Genomic DNA, 12,951 nt, shown 5'->3' with positions numbered 1-12,951 from the left:
CCCAAAGGGACTCCACCAAAACCTCGTCATCGGTGCCGTTGTGCTGCCGCAGTGTGTGCTGCCTGATCTCATATCAGCTTAACACCGTAAGCTACCGCAGGCCTCTCTTTAAGTCTCGCAAAGAGGATCTATCACTTTTAGAGTTGCCTTCGCTCCGCTTCCGGAGGCCGTGCACGCACACGCACACACTTACACACACACACGCACACACACACACACACACACACACACACACAAAAAGGCAGTGGATAAGTGGGCAGACATCAGCATCACATGTCCACTGTCTAACAAGCATAACAGATAGTTGTGAATATTGCGTGTGTGTGTGTGTGTGTGTGTGTGTGTGTGTCTGTGTGTGTGTGTGTGTGTGTGTGTGTGTGCGTGCGCGTGTGCCAGCTTAGCCCCCCACAGTGTCAGTGATGGAGAGTACTTGACGTTGAATGGAGACTGGCTTTGTGGACGCTGTGACAGGACCCGGGATGTTTCACGGGATTATTTTTACTTCCGTGACAGTTGGACACTTTCCAAAGTTTTGACTCGAATTTGTGGACAAGAACAAACCTCTCTGGGAGCCTGAAAAGAAAAGAATAGCAAAGACAAAAGCGCCACAGTCGAGGCTTTGACCAGAGTATGCGCTTGTTTCCTTCACGAGGAGATGAAGGACATAAACAGAGCGACCGGTTGAAATGCTGATGACGTGATGGAGACGCTGAACGCCTGCGGCGGTTCATGGATGGATGCAGTGAATGGCAAAACATTTTTTATTTTTTTAATAATGAATTATCATCAGCCACAATGTATAAATACTCTAAAATACAATTGAATATGTCTTGAACCCCGAGTACCAGCTTAAGCACACGTCGTCATTTGTCCTAAAGGAAGTCAAGATAACTGTTTTTTTTTCAATAAAATACAAAGAAACTGTTTTTTTTTTACAACAAATATGAATAATAAATAAGTGCACAATATGACCGGAATTGTGATCTAAAAATTGTTTCAAAGACATTTTTCCATTTCACGTCGACTGAAAGTACTTTTCCAAAGTACTCCTCAAGTAGCATCAGTGAAATGCTGAAAACACAAGCGACAAAAGTGCGTGTGCACAAAGGAAGACACGGCCAGGCTTTTTTTCCACGCGGTTACGTTCAGCGTGCTGACTCATCACAGCTGACCGCATCAGTTTGGGACACGGGTTCGCTGACCTCTGCTTTGATTCTAATGAGCAGGTCAAAGTCAACCACAGTCCCGACTGTCAAGCGTCAACCTGTCGACCTGTCGACCCGAACCCGACCTGCGCGGCACTGCGTCTCGCCTGACTCCGCCGGGTGCTTTTCCTGCGCGCTCTGGCTCCCCTCCAGCATGGCGGTCCCTCAGGAGGGCCACCTTTTATTATGTACTTATGGAGGAGCCATTCTCCCCGTCCGACTAATCCATATGAAACACAGCCGGCCCCGTTCCTTCAGCGGGAAACCACGCCTGCGGTTTATTGTGCGCTGTGAAAAAGCGGTATTTTAGCTCGTCGCTTCCTGCCGTGACCTCATTTTCACCCGCAGGTGCTTCGGTGTTGCTGCCGGCGTCGGCCCACGGAGTTGTTTACCGCTTCGAAAAATGCCACTCAGCCAGAGGAGGAGGCGGAGCCCCACAGCCCGGCGCCTGCTGGGAGGCGAGCAGGTTCATCCTCCAATGGGCGCGCGCACACAAACAGACACACACACAAACACGCACACACACACAGGCAATGGAGCGTCTTAAAATCCTGGGACAGGGCGGTTTAGACAGAGTTGACCCTTTAAGGAGATGTAAAATGAAAAGACAACACACTCACACGCACGCACACACACACATATGGACACACGCGCCAACACAATGACTCCGGTTGCCAGACACAAGCCAGCGTGTGTCGGCGGCTGGTGACGCTGTTAATTCCCTCGGGGAAAAACCTCTCTCTCAGGGTGGATTCAACCTGACGAACAGGTCAAGGCTAAATAGCAGAAGGTTCCACTCGGATGACTGTGTGTGTGTGTGTGTGTGTGTGTGTGTGTGTGTGTGTGTGTGTGTGTGTGTGTTTACTCGCTGTTCATTAGTGTGATGACGTATTCGTCGTCTACAAATCTTCAGCAGCCATCGTTCTATTTTTTTTCAAATGTACTAGTACTACACACGCGCACACACACACACACACACACTCACACACACACACACACACACACACACATATAGACATACAACAGGCCTTAAACTGGCATTTGTGTAACATCTCCCGGCATTGACATTGCGGGTGTTGGTCTGGCTGAAAAGTCAAGTGTACACTATGAGACATCGAGGAAATACACACATTAGTTGTCTTGTGCGGGCGCTGTTACCGCTCACCCGTTCATCGGCGATGTTCACACTCGGTGGTTGTCGCCGGGCGAGGCTGTCTCCGCTCGCTGCTCCTCAAAGGCCTCGCCGCGCTGCAGAGTCTCGCTCGCCACCTGCTGGTTGGAGCGAAGGCGCGTTTGCGTTCGCCCACAAAGTCCGCGGACACTTCTGCCTCGGAGGTCACTTAAGGTGGAATGACACTTAAGGCGGACCGGCTGTTGCTGTTTCAGTGAGGAGCCGCTCCTCCGCGTTGGCCCGTCACAATAAGGACTTTATCGACTCATCGTTGGACCGACATGACCTCAATCATTTTTGCCGAACTAGATTTGGACACCAACATTTTAGCGATGCCAGAACGCACAGCGGGGCGTCCACAGGCATTATGAGACCCCGCTGTGTTTACAACAGGCTGAGAGTCCAACTACATCGTTTTTTCTATTAATCTTTTATATATTTATTTCTTTTTTTTCACATTTCGATTCCAATGTCTGAACTTCTTTCAGAAATCCAAAGTTCCCTGCTCTTCTCCAGGGTGACCTTGCATTAGTGTGCTTGTATATTGTCAGCACATCAGAAGCGCATAAAGTGCTCTTAAAATGACAATCGTTCTCTCGTTGAGCGCCATTACGTCATCCACCAGTCGTCCCCGGCGTGTGGAGACGGGAGGAATAACTTCCTGTTAGAACACCTGTCACTAACATATGAGTACAATAATACATGCTGCTTATTGCTGTAGCTCCACATGTAAAGGAAAGAGATTATAGGGGGGTGAGGGAAAGAGAGGGAGAGAGAGAGGGAGAGAGAGAGAGCGGGGAAGGTTGGGGGGGAGAGGGGGGGGGAGAGGCTTTAAGTTAATTAAAGTTAAGAGAGTTCATTTATTTCCAAACCTCCGTCACCTTACAATCCGGGCTGCAGAGGAATTAACCTCATGTATCCCCGCTCCATCACACACAGACTCACATTTTGTGGCGCGCCCACACACACACACACACACACACACACACACACACACACTGTGTGCAATGCATACGGAACAGAATCCTGATCTTGAACCGGCAGTTCCTAGAAATACCCTCATGGTAATCTCCAGTCATGCGGTCCGGCTGATCCTAAATCTGACCTTGGACCTGACCTGAGTAGCTAATCAGTGGGGTGACACCCGGTCATGTACACTTACTGCACACACACACACACACACAGCGCAAACGTAATGGCCCTGTTGCAGTATTAGCATAGGGAAATGTATCTACAGAAAACTGCCGTTCAACGTGTTTTATTTTCTCCATTCCCGTGATTACCCATCATGCCTAGGTGTTGAAATTGACACCTGAGTTTTAGTTAAACTCCGCAGTGAATTTACCTTTTTGTCTTCGTCATGTAAACCCATTTATGTGTCCACGGCCTCTCGTGCAGCCTGCTCCACTCGATCAGCAGCACGTCATCCATGCCAGACTCATGTTCGACAAACAAAAAGGAAGCTCGTGGTATGAGAGGTTCTAGTCCGGAAAGCAGAGGGAATACTCTTCAGGAACTTCCCCTCAAGGGACAAACTCCAAAACGTCATCTGCGCGTCCGCCGGTGAGCCCAGGAACCGAGCGCCTTGTCTTTCGTGATAGCGGTGACCTTTTCCTGACCTGGAAACTCACTTTTCTCGCCTGGCTGGTGATTATTTATTTTTTCGCACAGGTGGGAGGAAAAAGAGTCCACTCAGAAAGTGTATTTTTCCGGTGCGGCGTCAGCAGAATCGATGTAATTAACAACCCTCCAGCCGGCAGATCCGTTTAAATCGGGCATCGAAAGTAACTCCCAAAAGCAGTGAAGGTCCGTAAAGCTGCCTGCGCGTATCTGTCCATGAATACCGGAGGTTCTCACCGCGTTGGTCACGCGGCTCAGCTGTTGCGCTTACGTTGTTAAATCACGGCCCCGAAATTCAATGAAAGAAAAGTCCCCGCAGACGGGATCCGAACCCTCCGGTGCTGCTCGACCCGACGCGGCGGCGTGTGCAGATCCGTTTGCCGCGTGAGGACGACTCAGGCTCCACCAATATCGATATCCGGGAGAGGGCTGGAGATTTACCGCCGTTGATTTACGTCGAAGTCAAAGTCATGTCGTCGGCTTCCCGACGGGTCGAGATTAAAAAAGAAAAGACAAGAGAATGACGTCAGTCGCCCGCCAGGAAATACAGACGCTTTGTAATCTGTCCTCGGCCCTTCACGGTTCTTTCAAATGGTGGAAAGGCACAAAAGGGATTCAAGGCCTGCAGCAAGTTTTACCATCCTGTGCTCAACATAATATGTATTATAACATAACATCAGGATATAAGCTGTGATTTCGGCAGCCAAATGAATGCAGTTGAAACCAGTTTTGTATGTAACTCGCACTCTCAAAACTCCTTTTAGTCCTAACACTGTCCTTCACTGATCCTTGAAGGCCTCTCCAATTGCAAATCCTGAAAAAAAATATCGTTTCAGGGATGATTCATGAGTCCAGAATCATGGGTAACCGTCATACCTGTTTTCTATTTCAGTACTTTGTTGTCCATGCCCCGCCATGGACCGTGGCCGTCCGGAGCCGGTCCCGCCCCCTGCCAGGGCCCTGCTGACATGGCTTGTGGTTATTTGGATCGTGGTCCATGCCTACTGCTCATTATATGAATCATTTCTGTCATATTCATGTAATGTGCTGTAGCTCTGTTACCTTGTTCATTCTGGTCACATGACATCTGAGAGGGATCCTCCTCTGTTGCTCTCCTGGAGGTTTCTTCCCTTTTTTTTTGCCCTTTGAAAGGGTTTTTACTGTCTTCATTTGGGGAGTTTTTCCTGATCTGATGTGAGGTCCTGAGACAGGGACGTTAAATCACTCCAAGGCAAATTTTGTATTCATAATGACAATAGTTAGTTTCCATCTGGGCCCCTGAACGAGTCGACGTGACCGACAGACAGGATTACGCGTGTTTTGATTTCATTAGCCGCCTCCCGCTTTGATCCCTTCTCCTCCCGCCACTTTCTGTCAGCCATCTTGCCCGCCCGCACATCCGCGGGACTTTTTGTCGCTGGCGTTCGCTGATGAGCTCCTGAAAAGTATTCCAAGCCCACGCGTCTATTAAAGCAGAGAGAGATTTACCCCATTAGTTTAACAGCTGGAAAAGCAGTGTGCGTGTGTGCGTGTGTGTGCGTGTGTGTGTGTGTGTGTGTGTGTGTGTGTGTGTGTGTGACACAGAGTGACTCGATTTAGAGACTTTGATTCTGTCATAGAACTCGTCAACCGGTTGAAAAGAAATGTCAGTTTGATTGAGACGGAGTTGATTTCAATATATATATATATATATATATATATATATATATATATATATATATATATATATATATATATATGTCTTCAGTAATCCCAGTGTTATTGGACAGGTTATTCCTTGATGGAAAAGTACCAGACTGTGATGCCAAATTGGATTAAAAAGTCTTAAAATGTCTTGTTTAATGCCTCAACGGAGGATCAGGGTTTCCTCTACTTTGATGAGGGAATCAATGTCTGGAGTGTTTTTTCAATTTGTTCTTCTTTTTTTTTTTGGCGTTCACTGATCTAAGCTGTGCAGGCATTCTGGGAAATCAAAGTGACTGCCTGATGAGGACTCGCTGTCACAATGTTGAAATTAAGTTGTGTCACCTTGGATGAGCAGGAAAAGGGACAAATATATATATATATATATATATATATATATATATATATATATATATATATATATATATATATATATACTGGAAAAGGAACCTTCTGAGGACCTCAGGCCCCGGTAGACCTGGGTTTAAATTCATTTATTGACCCTGGTCGTCGATGGGTCAAACGCACACAGAGTCGCTGCTTCAACTCGAGTAGCGCTTCATTCACAAAACAAAACCAAGAAAACAAGTTATTTTCTGATAGTTTTCTTTTTACAGCTGTCAGAAAAAATAAGCATGAAATTTTAGATGTTCTGTGGAGACCGAAAAGAAAACATACACTGAGACCTTGGTTCATTTGTCCTGCTTTGCATTTCATTCATCACATCCAACCTGCCTCACTCAATACTCAATACTATGCAGCAGGTAATGTCCACAACAGACGAGCTTTGTTATCTTCTAGGAAAGTCTGACATCATGTCCTGTAGCTCATGTAATAATAATAATAATAATAATAACAATAGTTTCAACTTGTGTAGCGCTCTTCACGGTACACAAAGACGCTTTACACAAGAGACAATAGCAGACGGAGGAGAACACAAACAAGACAAGAGCAAAGAAAACAGACAGAATATTGAGGTAATAACATAATAATGTCCAATGTCCTTCATCACACGCCTCGTCTTCAGGTCTTCAAGTTGCTATGGAAACACAGACGTGCCATAGGAGCTTAGCAGCACTTTAAAAAGTACGACCTTGAAATACCTGGTGCGCAAAGAATACTTACAGTACATATATATATATATATATATATATATATATATATATATATATATATATATATATACAAGTCAACTGCAGTATTGTTGATGTAACTGAGGTTGTGTAATAAAAACATGTGTTAGAGAGGATGATATTTTTTAGATGTTTATTGATCCATAGGAACAGTGTGTGTGTGTGTGTGTGTGTGTGTGTGTGTGTTCTTGGGTTAGGGTAATGTAATAGTGATACCGTCTGAGGGAGAAACACGTATACTTTATGATATGATGAGAGCCAAGATGAGTCACGCGGGATGAATTCAACATGTTTGTGGCACGTTTGTTTGAAGTTCACAGCATCACCAAAGATATTCACACTGACAACATGAAGGGCTACGAGACGTGGGGCTCAATAGTTCACCTTCATTTTCATCCCGTGATTTCTTGTTTGTTTCCGTGATGTGTTGACAAAGCGTTCCAATCTGCTGGAAGTGCGTCCAATGCGTTCATAAACCACTTCTCCAGACATTCCCACGCCCCAAAATATTTGAATGTGCATCATCCAAAGCAACTGTTATCTTATATGCACACACACACACACACACACACACGTAGCTGGTAAAACAAAAACGTGAAAGATAATGAGTCCAGCATTTATTGTACTTTATTTAATAATAAAAAGATATCGACGTGGATCAAGTTCATGCCTCACACTCATACAGCAAATAGCCCACATTGACCTTCAGTGTTGTAGTTCTTTGTGACACGGCAGCGAGTATCAACCGAACAGGAATGAAGAAGTTCAGCATCAGACATTCAATCCACAAGGAACTGTGTTCGTCTCCATCACCGCAAACGCAGCACCGAGCCAGCGTCACGCTCATGTTTTGTTGTGTTTCTAACGATAACATCAGCAACATCGCTTCGTTCATGCGTCACCTGTCAAATGAAAGCATCGGCCACGTCGAGGAGTCTGGAATATTTAGTCGATCTACCGTTTGTTGAGCATCTCGTATCTAATGAAGAGAAAAATACAAGTGACATTACGTACGGTATACTACCAAAAGACACACACTCACACACACACACACACCCATCACTGAACTGTAAATGGCTGCTCGAGTCATGACCATATTGGACATTGTGGCAATGCATAGTGTATAAAGATACAATCAGCAATACAATTCTTATTCTTATTATCATATTTTATGCTATTTATCATAGCAATACTATTATCATATTGTTGTGCGATGCTGTTATATATTTTATATTTTGTGCCTTATTTTTTAGCTTTAAGTTTATTGTAATTCTGTGTTAGGAGGACAAAATAAGCAAAATAAGCTTTTCACTGTATTGAATAACTGTCAGTTATCTGTGCGTATGACAGTAAAAACATCTGGAATCTATAGAAATAGAAATAAAAACCCAAAAGAGCCACAAGGGGTTTCAGGCTCGTGGCCTCGCCAGCGAAAGATGAAAGTCAAGGTTTTGCGTTTGACAGAATCAATTCACATATTGAGATTATTCTATTCCATTATCCAAACCACTTCTCCAGGTCGGGCAGGTCGCCGGTCTACCGAGCGGCCGCACGGAGACAGACAACCTTTCACGCTCACATTCACAACCATACGGGCAACTTCAGAGCCTCCAATTAACCTGCGCTGCATGTCTTTGGACTGTGTGAGGAAGCCGGAGAACCGGAGAACCCGCAGGGAACCCACGCTGCCGCGGTGGAGAACGCGCAAACTCCACCCAGAAGGACGGCGCAGGCCTTTTGCAACCTCTCTTGCTCGCCACTACACCACCGCGCAGTGCAGATTCAGATTACGTTCATTCAAAGTAATCCTAGTTTTAAAACACAAGCTGGGATTATTTCTGGTTCATTGATTGGTTTATTCTTTTTCAGTGAAAAATTGACCCTCGTGTGCCATATGAGCATATCTGGCTTCATGAAACGCGTTTGTTTTTTTTTGGCGGTTAGGAAGCTTTGCACATGACAGCGTTGCCATGTGACCGTGTGCGTGGGCAGCATGTCTTATGTGGGCAGCATGTCCTGCAACAACACATGCAGCCGTGTCACAGACAGAGTGGATTTCACGTGGCCCGTCGCTCAGACGCAGAACCAGCAACTCGCCCGGAAGCGAGGGGGAGAACTGAGCCAACGCTGCGCTCCCGTAATCTCGTCAAGAGGCGCCGTCTGGAGCCGTCGCCGTCCCTTCATGTGTGAGAGTGACTTTGTGGATTTCAGATTGTTCGCTTCAGCTTTTTGACGCCCAAGTGGCTTCATTTTTCTTTCTTTTTCCTTGCAGCTCCGGAGCGGAAAATGCTCCGCGGACCCTCAGTAAACTGTCATCGGCTCACGGCGTTGGACAATTTCTGTCATCTGCGTCCTCGTCTCGTCAGCGCTGGAGCGCGTGCCGCCATGAAATCACAGGGTTCAGTCTGCGCTTGTCTCTGCGACGTGGATTCAGATCTCTGCAGCCATGGGCACGGGGCCCCAAAAGCTGACACGATGGGGTAAAAAAAAGTTGGAAAATGGGACGGCATACACCAATGAATAATGCTGTTTGTTAAAAAATATTTGTCCTTCGTACTCACTCCAGCTGCAGTAGAGCGTGAGACAGATCATCATGGATGTCAAAAAAAGGAACCAGATACAGCGTTGGAGGCGGAGCCCGGGTCATTGCAAAAAAAAAGAAAAGGTTTGACCTCGAAGTATGAATAAATAACATTAATATTGACTGGACAGTTCAAACTCGTTTGCATACATCGGCCCAGTGAGCAAGCAAACTGGCGTCTCTTTTAACCCCGCCTCCTGGCCCAAACCCACGTCTGTGTCTCACCAATGCAACGTTTCCTCTTATCTGAGGCCCTAAAATACTTTATCCTTTTGGGGGGAGGCGTGAAATCAACTATTCAATACGATCACTCTCAACCATCAGGTCCTTTTTATATAGAATTATTAGGAAAGGGGGCTACATATTAAAATGTTGCAGACGCAATCTCATGACTCCATTTCCATTACCTGAGGCTTGATTAGATTTAAAGTGCCAGTGAAGAGCAGACCTCCCCTCACCCGTTTGTCTCTCCCGTCTCTCATAGACCAACACTAGAAAAGTGTTATATCCATCCACTGCATTAAGGAATAATATCAAGGTGAAATCTGTATCGACAGCTTTCCATCCATCCATCCATCCATCCATCCATCCATCCATCCATCCATCCATCCATCCATCCATCCATCCATCCATCCATCCATCCATCCATCCATCCATCCATCCATCCATCCATCCATCCATCCATCCATCCATCCATCCATCCATCCATCCATCCATCCATCCATCCATCCATCCATCCATCCATCCATCCATCCATCCATCCATCCATCCATCCATCCATCCATCCATCCATCCATCCATCCATCCATCCATCCATCCATCCATCCATCCATCCATCCATCCATCCATCCATCCATCCATCCATCCATCCATCCATCCATCCATCCATCCATCCATCCATCCATCCATCCATCCATCCATCCATCCATCCATCCATCCATCCATCCATCCATCCATCCATCCATCCATCCATCCATCCATCCATCCATCCATCCATCCATCCATCCATCCATCCATCCATCCATCCATCCATCCATCCATCCATCCATCCATCCATCCATCCATCCATCCATCCATCCATCCATCCATCCATCCATCCATCCATCCATCCATCCATCCATCCATCCATCCATCCATCCATCCATCCATCCATCCATCCATCCATCCATCCATCCATCCATCCATCCATCCATCCATCCATCCATCCATCCATCCATCCATCCATCCATCCATCCATCCATCCATCCATCCATCCATCCATCCATCCATCCATCCATCCATCCATCCATCCATCCATCCATCCATCCATCCATCCATCCATCCATCCATCCATCCATCCATCCATCCATCCATCCATCCATCCATCCATCCATCCATCCATCCATCCATCCATCCATCCATCCATCCATCCATCCATCCATCCATCCATCCATCCATCCATCCATCCATCCATCCATCCATCCAGCCACCCAGCCAGCCAGCCAGCCAGCCAGCCAGCCAGCCAGCCAGCCAGCCAGCCAGCCAGCCAGCCAGCCAGCCAGCCTACCTACCTACCTATCTATCTATCTATCGTTTGACTCTATTCCTTTCTCAATCGCCGCCTTCCACGTGGCTGAACATCTCAACGTTTGTGAGCTCGCCACTGGTCTGTCTCGTGTCTTTTTTTCTTTGGTATTTTTGTAATCATTTTCCTTCTCTCCTTGACTTGTGTTTCCTCTGCTTTCATCCCTTCCTTCCCCGCCGTGTAAGGCGGACCTCTTCTAGCTGGACGGCGGATCGATCCTGAGTTGGCGTACGCCGTCCGTTGCTGTCATGTTTTACAGCCGAGCGATCCAAAAGGCGGTCAAATAATGACCCCGACCTCTGCGCTCCCCGGCAAGAGAGACGTGAAACATCAATAGCCTCTTTTCAGAGACTTTTCTTTTAATGAGAAATACCTTTGGATGTCCTACCTTCTGAAGTGTTCGACAGCACAGGGGAAGAGGAAAAGTAGGTATCCGAGCATCAGAGACGGTAGCCATAGTGACGTCTTTTATCTGTGTGTTGGTCCAACATTGATCCATCCACGTATCCCTGTGTATGCTCGCACAACGCCTTCCGCTTCATATGATGTCAGCCAATGAAATGGTCGTGATCCGTTGTAACCGAGAGCGCAGACTTGAGGTTTTATGTCCGTACCGACTTCCTCCTGGATGGGACGGTCGGTTGTTATCGTCTGTTGGTATGATCGATCGCCGCTTCAGAAGCACTCACACGCGCCAAATTCTCCAGTTTTTACAACATTGTGTTACTAGAAACATGGCAGTGTGTTCTGATTTGTGGAGTACAACAAAGAAATATCCACATAATGTATAATTTTTTTCTTTCTTTCAGTCTATTCAGTGTCAGTGTATTTATAATCATGCTAATAAAACCAATAACTTGTGTGATGTTTCTTCTTGTAGTTGGATGTTTCCCAGGTTGTCTGGGCTACGTCTCCCAGTCACATCCTGTTTCTCTCAAAGACGACATCAATGGATTCACAAAGTTTGGATTTTGCATAGAACAGAATACAGTATATATCCATCCATCTTTCCGAAATTAAACAGAAAAACACATTCGCTTTCTGCGTCCTACATAGAGAACCGTGTGCAGTGTTTCAATTTTCAGAAAAGTGTTGCTCTCAATAAACCTGCCTTGTGTGTCATTGGAGTGTTTCAGCAATCGGCATGATATGAATGGAATTTGGAAATCTCAGAAAGACATAAAAGCGATGATGGTGTCTCTAAACGAACGACAAACGGACCGACACGTTGCTCCATCAGGTGACTGCTGTGAAGTGCTTGTGTGTCTGTGGAGCTCTGACTAAATTGCTGCTGCATTGGCGTCACCTCGACTGCAGAGCGCTAGCTGGAAGGCCTGCGTTTCCTCACATTACACCGTGTTGCAACAGAGTCGCTCACCGTGAGAAGAATACACTTTGTGCAGTGACTTGACATTGGCGGACCCCAGACCCGACTCCTCCGTTTTGTGTGTGTGTGTGTGTGTGTGTGTGTGTGTGTGTTTTATGAGCCCGCCATTGAACCAGAACTGTGTTCACACGAGGCGCTCGTCTCTCTCAGACACATACATGCACGCAATATCGCCATTTATGCTAAGCTCATGTCGTTGCGACAAAGTATATCAGCTGCCACGAGAGGAAGTGAAACACACTGAAACCGCTCCGCACCGGTTGTTAAATACTGCGGGTTGCACCGCGTTGGCTACATGAATAGTATTCTCTGTATGGGATCATGAGTGTGTGTGTGTGTGAGTGTGTGTGAGAGATAGAAAGTGAGTGAATGTCATCACCTGATCTATGTAATGCTGCAGGATGTTCTTTAGATACCAACCTGCACAGGTGAGAGTGCTCTGTCATGGTGACTCCTATATGCCTGAATGTGTGTGTGTGTGTGTGTGTGTGTGTGCGCACTATTAGGTCTCAGCTGTGTAACAAGCCAGTGAGCCAAACCAGTGTGCAAAATATAACCATTAAACCAACAATATCCAAACGGCCAGGTGTTTTTTTTTATTCCTTTT

The sequence above is a fragment of the Clinocottus analis genome, unplaced genomic scaffold, assembly GCF_023055335.1.
Source record: "Clinocottus analis isolate CAN_PGR_092001 unplaced genomic scaffold, fCliAna1.0.p SCAF_17, whole genome shotgun sequence".
Lineage (NCBI taxonomy): Eukaryota > Metazoa > Chordata > Actinopteri > Perciformes > Cottidae > Clinocottus > Clinocottus analis.
The sequence above is the reverse complement of the archived record's forward strand: the minus strand, read 5'-3'. Positions refer to the sequence as shown.